This window comes from Erithacus rubecula, assembly GCF_903797595.1.
Source record: "Erithacus rubecula genome assembly, contig: scaffold_671_arrow_ctg1, whole genome shotgun sequence".
Lineage (NCBI taxonomy): Eukaryota > Metazoa > Chordata > Aves > Passeriformes > Muscicapidae > Erithacus > Erithacus rubecula.
In genome coordinates, this window is record NW_027635668.1 from 41,027 (window position 1) to 49,408 (window position 8,382).

The 8,382-nt window shown below is 50.7% G+C and overlaps 1 long non-coding RNA gene across 1 annotated transcript; it reads left to right on the forward strand.

The window, feature by feature from the left end:
* The first annotated feature begins 703 nt into the window (after nucleotides 1-703).
* On the forward strand, nucleotides 704-8,161 carry LOC306816566. Its single transcript, XR_013777709.1, has 3 exons — nucleotides 704-760; nucleotides 4,276-4,421; nucleotides 7,990-8,161. It is a non-coding gene; the product is annotated as an uncharacterized lncRNA (long non-coding RNA).
* Nucleotides 8,162-8,382: the final 221 nt, after the last annotated feature.

Genomic DNA, 8,382 nt, shown 5'->3' on the forward strand with positions numbered 1-8,382 from the left:
AGTCCCGTCAGTGCTTTCCTGAGGGAGCGATGCTCCAGGCTGGGGCTGCTGCCCGGGACAGCCCGTTCCTACAGCCAGGGAGGCTCCAGCCCGCCCAGCGAGGCCGGGGCCCGACCCGGGACAAGAGACACGGCTCATATCAGGCCGGGTCAAAGGAACAAAGGCAAACCCAGTCAGCTCACGGCCGAGCCGGGCCAGTGCCGCCGCCTCATAGGGCACGGGAGGGGCCAGGGCCAGGGGGCGGAGCCAAGGGCGGTGTGACCGAACGACCGGGCCGGGGGTGTGGCCAAGGGGCTGTGCTGCTGAGCGGGGCGGGGCCAAGGGCAGGAGCAGGGCCAAGGAGGGCGCTGATTGGCCGGGGCGGGGCCGGGGGCGGGCAGAGCGTGCGCAGTGCGGAGCGGTGAGTCGGGGTGGGGGGGTCACAGGGGGGGCGGTGCTGGCGCCCCGTGAGGGCCGAACCGGAGCTCCGGGCCAGGCACCCGCGGTCCGGGACGCAGTGCTGCTCCCGGCCCTGTGGGCACCGGCCGCTGTCTTCCCTGCGCTGCCCTGTGCCAGCGGAGCCGGCGGTGAGGCCTGTCCGGGCTGGGGCGGCCCGCAGGCCCGGTTCCCCTCAGAGCGGCCGGACCGTTAGGACAGGGCTGGCAGGACCGGTCCCTGCCGGAGTGTTGGTGCAGGGACCGCAAACGCGGGCCTGTGGCGGGTGCTTCGCATAGGACAGGGATCCCTTACACCGACGCGTTTTAAACATAAATATTTACATGTAAGTTTCCTCCAAAGGGTGCAGTTTGGTCCTGCCTGCAGCACGAGGCTGGGCGACCTCTGGGCTGATGTTTGCCCAGGCTGCTGTGGAATAAAAACATGCTGGAGTAACTCTGGGATATTAAAATGAGTGTGCTCTGTAACACGAGGTCTGAGTTTTAAAGCTGGTTTAATTGTTTCGGTACAAGGCTGCATATGGTGCTCTGACTGGAGAACTGGTAAAACGATGCGTTGCACAAGGCTAGGAAGGGAACGCTGAGCAAAGGGGCTTTTGTATATAAACACTTTGGAATGTTGCCTTAAAATACTTAAGCGCAGTGGTTGGCTAACACTCGCATTAGGAGAGATCTTTGGCAGAGCTCTGATGCCGCCCACCTTCAGCAGGGTCAGAGTCGACACCAAGTTGTGCAGACACAATTTCTTAGGGCCAAGTTACTTATTCTGCAGTGTTTTTCTGCTGGAACTAACCCAGTCCTAGTGCGGTGCAGAGGCAGAGCTGCCTGCACCGGTGCTGCTCAGTTTGCCTGCCAAAGGAGGATAATCTGCAGGGGCATTTCTGTGGTGGAGCGGTCTGTGCAAGAGGCTGCTCCGTGCACAGCCCAGCAGGAACCTTTTAAGTGCAGATAAGTCTCCAGAGGATGTTCCAAGACGATGACACACCCTGTCATTTACCGAGCGTGCTGCCGCAGTGTTCTGTGATTGTTCGAATTCATTTGTTCTCTGGGAGTAGCATTGTTAAGGGATGGACGTCTCTTTTTCTTTCTTTTCTGCCTTAAAATGATCCAGTCTGGTCCACTTTGTTTTCCAGCAGCCTCTAGGGCATTTCTATGGTGGAAGTATCCAAAATATTGTCCCAGAAACTACAGTGTAGGAGTCCAGCTACCAGAGGTGAGAGAGCAGTGTCGTGAGTTCCTGGAGGCTGCTGTCTGTGTGACCGTGTACTTAGTATATTGAAGGGATACAAATACAATTCTTTGGAAGAAATCAGCTGGAAACAATTCCTGGTGAACTGTCAGAACAGCCTTTGAAACCAGTCTTGTCCTTTCAGTGTCCTGAAGCAGCACAAGAGCAGGACTGGTGCTACTGTCACCACCTCCTTCATTTTTACATCAGAATTCCTTTAGCCTGAGCAATAAAACACATGGTAAACTCCAGCATCCCCAAACCTGTCTGCTTCTGCTTGACAGGTGGGGTTGAAAGCAGCATCCATACCTTGAGAATTTGTGAGGTGTTGGATTATTGGGATAAATTTAGGGATAATAGTCATCCTCTCTGTGTGCTAATCCTCTGTGCTACTGACTCTCTCCATGGCTTTTCTAATCCACCTCAGCTCTTCCAGTCAGCGTTCTGAGAAACCACGCTCTGCTCCTGAGGAAGGTGAATCAGCTTTAATTAAGATTTGTTGAGAGCTTTGTTGATACATTCTCAATAGCTGGTTGCTACTTTTTTTATGAACAGGCAGATATTCTTAGCACCTGCACTGGGAAGTGACACAAGGCTGGGGATCTCTGGGAAGCAGCCCTGCCAAGGGAAAAGGCTCCTGCTCACCGAGGCTTTGTCAAATCCATTCTGGCTGCGGTTCATGAGGCAGCTCAGCAAAACCCCAAATCCCTCCTAGTCTGTGGGAAATCTCAAATGCTCCTGAGAGCTAGGCCCTGCTTTTGCATGAGATTTGTAGCTTTGGCCCCCTTGCTGGATTTCTGCCAAGCTGCTGGTTGGGCTTGGTGCAGCTGTGCTCTGGTGTCACCTGCTTTGTAACACCTTGTGGCAATGGCTTCAGTGGCTTTCAGCAACTCAAATTGAGGTGTCTGGGGTAGGCAGGGCTGGGCGATGGCCCTTGTGGGCTTCAGAGAGTTGCAGAGGTCGGTGGAACCCTGTGGGATAGGTGGAGAGGAGGAAAACTGGGCAGCCATGGCTTTCCACAGGGCAGCATCCTATTCCCTGCTGGCTTCTGAGCTGCAAATGGAGCCTGATGACTTCCTTAGTGAGGGATAATGGAAATGGTCACAGTGGTGCTGGGTCTGTGGTTGTGTGGGTGCCCCTCAGCAGGATGAGAAACTCTTGTATTTTGGGGAGGGGAATTAGTTCATTTGCCTTTGTCACTGCTGTAGGAATAGCCAGATGGAGGATGCCAAAATGAAATTCAGGGCTGGAACAGCCTCCTTGTCTATAGTCCTGTTCTGAGCCAGGTGAGAGATCCTCAGCTCCAGACTGGGCAGTGGTGGATGGTGGTGCACATCTGGACAGGACCCAGCTCCCTCTGGGCCTTGATGGAATCCCAAGATGATGAAATGTCCTCAGAAAGCCTGAGCTCATCTAACTTGCCCGTGCAGCAAACTGAGCAGCCAGTTTGTCTCTTGCCTTCATAGAACAGGGAGCCCCATGGCAGGTTGTTAAAACCTGGGAGCTGGTTCCAGCCCTGGAGGCAGCAGGGATGGAGAAACCCCTCCCCAGCTGCTGTGGGGCAGCATGTTCTGTACTGCTGACTGCTCTGCTGGCTGCCCAAACCCTCTGGTTAGTCTGGGACTCAGAGGTGACACCCAGCACAGAGCCCAGAACTGGGTATTTATGTTCTGGATCTTACACAGTGCTGGCACATTTAGTTTGGTCCCCAGTTTTCCCCAGGTTCCCTCTGTCTGGAGAGTTTTCCCCTGGACTGTTTGTGTGCTTGATCTCTGTTTGTGCTGTTTCCAAGTGCATTTCTTTGCATTGTTTTCCTTGATTTTCTTTCTATTGATTTGTGGGTGTTTTGGGAACTTTTCTTCTGTTTATCAATTCTGATCATGACCTCCAGAGTGCTTCCAGCTCTTAACTCCTGGACATCCTTTCAGGTTTTATAAAAGTGCCTTCTCTTTGGTTGTTCAAACCATTAATGGAAAGGATGAACAGAAGCAGACTTGGGCTGAGCTCCCAGGGCCCATACACAGGGATTGCTCCTGTGGTGACAGGGAATTGCTGATGCCACCCCTCAGGTGCTTGGGGTGGAGTTGCTTTGGTTGGTCTTTTTTTTCTTAGTTAATAATGAGCACTGGGCCTCATTAAGGTGAGCTTACCCAGCCCCAGCTCCTCTGGCTTTTGAAAGCATCAGATGGATAGAGAGAAAAGCTGCTCTGTGCTGGTCAGAGGTGAGATGGGCAGGTCTCTGTAGTGGGGGATTGTGCTCTCCTTCTGAAGACTTAGGACATTTAAGAGCTTTCATGAACTTCATTTACCTGAGGCTTCTTGCTGGGGCTGGCACTGAAACAGCTCTGGTAATCCTCAGCCTGCTTCCCACTCAGAGCTGCCACAGCAGTGGGCTGTGCATGGGGGAAGTTGTGTCCTGCACCTCCTGCTCCCCTTTGTTTCTCCATAAGTCTCTCCTCAGTGAGAGCTGAGCATGTCTGCATGTGACAAAGGTAGCAAAAACACATTTTTCTCCTCAAGCAATTCCAAGTTCCTTGTGTGGTTGCTCCTCTGGACAAGATAAAACTACTTGCTCTGGAGAAATTAATGACACTCATTTTTATTCCTAACTAGTGTGTGTCACAGTGGGAGTGGTTGCAGGATGCCTCACTGCACCAGGGCTCTGCTGTCACCTCAGTGATGCTTCAGGAAGAGGAATTATTTGAGCTGAAACAGATTTCACTGCCCAAGCAGGACCAGCTCTGCCTTCCCTGAGTTCTGTGAGTACTGAGCTGCTGGGCTCAGCTGCCTGAAGTTTAGGAATGGAAGTCCTCCACCTGCTTTCCATTTGCGTTTGCACATGGCTGTAACTGTGGGGTGAAATTTGAGCCCAACCAAATTTAAGGGCAACACAGGATTTCCCTGTGGTGTTCATGTCTTGCTCTTCCCCAGGCTGGTAACTTGTGGTACCCAGCTGTTCACTCCAGCTGTGCTTCAGGGGCACCATCAACAGCATGGACCCTCTGGGCCCTCCTTGTTCTCCTGTACTGGTCCATGGCTGATGGTAGAGTCACAGAATCATGGAATATTTCGAGTTGGAAGGAACCCACAAGCATCACTGAGTCCAACTCTGCAGGTGCCCTGACCTAATTTCAGTTCCAGGGGAAAAACTCAGTCTCCCTAAAACATTCCTATGGCTTCTGTTGGATTCTTCCTTGCTGCTGTCCAGGGCCCTGTGTGCTGTAGTTAAATATGGATGGAAAGGTTGTGTTCCACTCTGGATTACAGCTGAATCTCACTGGTGGATAAATTGCATCCCAAGTCTAGTTTGCAAAGCCCTTTGGGCTTCATGGGCTGCAGGAAGCTGTATTTTATTCTAGATGTGTGTTTGCTGATAATTCTATAGGATTTGCAGACAGCAGGTTGTAAGAGCCCTGATTATACTGGTTCCCTGTGCAGTCAGACTCTACCCAAATAATTCAAGTGCCTGCTGCAGAGAGAGAGGGAAAGGAAGATGGAAGGATGATTTAGAAATCTCTGGAGCAGATGGGAAGAAGATGTATATGTTCATCTGAAGGAGATACCAAGCTACATATATGCCTTTAGAGATATAAATAAAGTCAGGATCTTGTAATGGTTGCCTACTTTAAGCCTAAATAATTCCTTGAATGAGAGGTTTTAAAGGTTTAACTTAATTTTGGAATTTTTATTTTGAGCGTACTTCCATAAAATTAACTTTTTGAATGCAGAATGCTTTAATGTCTTCCCTGTTGCTGCTCATTTGCAAGAAATCTCTGCACAGTTATTTCTTATGTACCAGTTAAATCTATCAGCCAACAGATGTCAAGTGTAGCAAAAATGCTATAATAATATAATGGTCTAATAATAGTTATAATGATTCTAATTACCTGGTGCAGCTTTAGAGAGAGGCAGATTCAGGAATGAGTGCAAGTGTTTAACCTTGAACTGCAGAAGCAGGGCACTTCCAGGGGTGCCTGTGCTGCTCCCCCTCCTCCCTTTGGGACATCCCAGTCCCTTTATTTGCTCCAGCAAACGAGGAGTAGCACTCTGGTGTGTTTGAAATGCTCAGAGCTCATCCTGGCTGTGTTCTCAGGAGTGCTGGAGAGCTGGGGATGAGCACCTTTCCTGCAATGCCTGGGAGTGTGAAGCCTGCTCGTTTTTAACCTCTGCCTGCCCTGCTCTTGGCATGCTCCCACTGCCTGGAGCTTGTGGCACAGATTGCTCCCCCCTCTCAGCAATCTCTGTGCAAGATGCTTGTGCTGCTCTTAAGTGTCAGGGGAGGCTTTGCCCCAGCCTGAGAAGCACAGAGCCAGAATCTCCTGATGGGAGAGATTTGGGGGTGTGCAGATGAGGGGCTAGGTGTTGTGGATCCCTACAGAGGCTTTGGTGTGGGGGTAGGAGAGCAATGGGCTGGTGCCTGAGTGCTGTGCTTGTTTTGCCTTCGATAGTCTGGCCCCACAGAGCCTTGTCAGAGTCTCCTTCCCCAACTGCTCCACGTGCCAGCTCTGTTACATCACTCCCAGTGCTCTTTCACATGACTCCCAGTGCCCTTTTACCACCAGATTTTTCCTTTAGGAAGCATCCTGGGCTGCATTGCCTGGATCCCTGTGGTTGTTGCTGTGTGCTGTTAGTGCCTTGGGGTCCCAGTGCTCGTGTTGCTGTGGTGTGATGGATCCCCTCGTGCCACAGCTGCTGATTTTAGTCCTGTGCCATGCAGGGGTGAGGAGTCCCTGGTTCACAGAGCAGCAAGCTCTGCGTGGGCTGCAAGTTGACAGCTTTCCATGATTCTATGCTGAACCTTCTTCCTATAAATAATTGATTCACAAGCTGATGAGAACTACAGGAACTTGTCTCTCAGTCGCTGCTTCCTGGCATGGGAAGCAGCTGGAAATTTGCTGTTTTCCTATAAAATGGATCCAGAGGTGCCCTTGCAAGGTTTTCTTTGTTTCCAGCTGCTCCTAGGCTGATGTGCTCTGCTGCTCAGGAAAGCCCTGCCTGCCAACACCTGCAGCAGACTTTGTGCCAGGGCTGTCAGGAGACAGCTCTGCCTCTCCCTTGGGGATGTTCAGCCTCTCCCTTGGGAATGTTCAGCCTCTGCTTTGAGGAGGTTCAGCCTCTCCCTTGGGGATGTTCAGCCTCTCCTTTGGGGAAGTTTGCCTTCTTGCAGGAGTAGTGTGTGTGTGTGTTGGTGCATCACCATGGAGATGAGGCCCCAGGAGCTGCAGGTTCAGCCTTCTCCAGGCTCAGTGAAGGAGGATGCACTAACAGGCTCCTCCTATTTAGGGAAAATGATTTCTTGGAGTAAATAAATCGTCAAAGAGCACTTGGCATCAGCCCAGGTGCTATTAAGGAGAAGATCTCTTGGAGCCAGAGCTGTGAGGCTCATGCAATATTCACTTACTTTGCTGTGCTGCACATCAGGCATTGCTGTTGTGCCCAACTCTGACTCACTGACCCACTTGTGCTTTTACTTACCCCAAGGTAACAAAGCTCCTGTTGCTTTTCTCCTTTTTCCTGTTTCTCATCCTGTCATAACAGCACCTTCCTGCATCCCTTTCCTTGGCCACTGGGTGTCCAGGCTTTCAGTGCTTCCAGTGGTTACGAGGCTTCACTTCCATGGCTGCTGCTGCTTTGGCCAGGTTTGCAAAGGACATGCAAAGGCTGCAGTGAGCTCTCCCCCATGCACAAACACCTGTCTCTAGGTTGTGCCAGCACACCCCAAAACTCTGGTCATGCTGGCATTCTTGGGACATTGGGGACACTGCCCTTTCCATGTGCCTGGCCATGGCACACTCTTTCCTTGTCTAATTTCTACACAGAACCCTCCCAACCAGGTCTGGAGGAGCCCTGTGGCACCTCTCTGCCTCATTGCCCACCATGTCTCATTTCAGACTTCATCTGTAAACATCTCTTGCCCTTGCTAAAAACGCTGTCTCTTAATTTCCCTCTGCAGGAGTATTATTTAATTTGTAACAGTTTTAGGCCATTATTTGAAAAATCCAATATGAAGCTGTATTTCATTTACTGTAATGATCCACTAATGCAGGCATATTTCAAAGGCAGGCTATGCAGTACTGTGGGGTTTAATTAAATTTTGTTTTTTCAAGTAAGCATCAATAGACAGACAATAACAAATGGTGGACAATATGCATACAGAACAAAGTCTCTTCATTTTCCTTTTCAAGACTGTGGAAGAGAAAATGTATAGCCCTTAAAATGGACTTGGCCTGCTCACAACTCTGCTTTAGTGTAGTTAACTCACTTCAGGAGGAGTATTTGCTTCTGACTTTGCCTTAATTAATTTTCTTGCTCTCTTCCTGCCCACAGAATAAACTGTTACACTGTGGAAAACTTCCAGCAGGAGCCGTGGGTGATCCAAGTGCTTCAGCAAGTTCTGGACATAGTTTTGAATGCTGTGTTGGTACCCAGTGTGTGATGGCTCCTCCACATGGGCCCTCCTCAGGGTGGCAGAACAGAAGGGCTGGGTGTGAGGTGTCTGTCTCTGGCAACTGGACATGGCACATGTCCAGCCTTGGAAAGGGAGGGGAAAATGGTGTTTCTGCCATGCTTGTACTCCAATCAGGAATTAGCAAGTGGCTCTGCAGTGCATTTTGTTCCTTTTCTCCCAGCAAGCGTGGGGTAATCAAGTACAGAGTGTGTGGGGAAGTGTTCCATGTCAATAGGAGGCTTCTGGGAACCATCCTCTTACTCACAGCATGG